Below are 736 nucleotides of genomic sequence, written 5' to 3'. Positions count from 1 at the left end.
AAGCGACGGAGTGCCAACAAAAACAAGGCAAAAAGTAAACATTGGAAGTTGTGTTCATTATCGTCGTGGAGTTCAACTTTGACCTTATGATGTCATCAAATTTGTTTATTTTCCTTTCCCCACAACGTTCATATTTTTTATCCGGTGATCTTTGATATATAACTGCGGAATTTGATAATGCAAGCAAACCGTCCAGGTTCAGAAGTACAAAACTTGTCTTGGTATCCTTAGTAAGTGAAACGAATGAGTGAATGTATGAAAGTCATGTATTACATGTCAGTATTATAGATCATCATGGATTATTACTTCAGCTGAATCGCTTATATTTATGTATTTTGTGTGTGTGTATATATCTATATATATAAAAATGAGAATGTGTGTCTGTCTGTCTGTCTGTGTGAATCCCTAAAACTCGAGAACTACGCAACCAATTTCATTCAAATTTTACACATGCCTTACTTAGGGTTCTAGTTGTGTTTTAGTCAAAAATAATTATTAACTTCTTGCAGAGTTCGAGCACACGGCAACATAATATCTCCTCCACTATTTAAGTATTAAGTGTCAAAAGTGAAACAAAAACACTCATGTCAAATACTTTCACTTTAAAAATGAAACTATTCCACTAACTGAAACAATCACATTTCGATACTGTAGTGACAGATACTTTCACAGAGAGAGAAAGAGAGAGACAGAAAGAGAGAGAGAGAGATGTATATGTATACATATACATGTATAT

This window comes from Octopus bimaculoides, chromosome 9 (assembly GCF_001194135.2).
Source record: "Octopus bimaculoides isolate UCB-OBI-ISO-001 chromosome 9, ASM119413v2, whole genome shotgun sequence".
Classification (NCBI taxonomy): domain Eukaryota; kingdom Metazoa; phylum Mollusca; class Cephalopoda; order Octopoda; family Octopodidae; genus Octopus; species Octopus bimaculoides.
The sequence above is the reverse complement of the archived record's forward strand: the minus strand, read 5'-3'. Positions refer to the sequence as shown.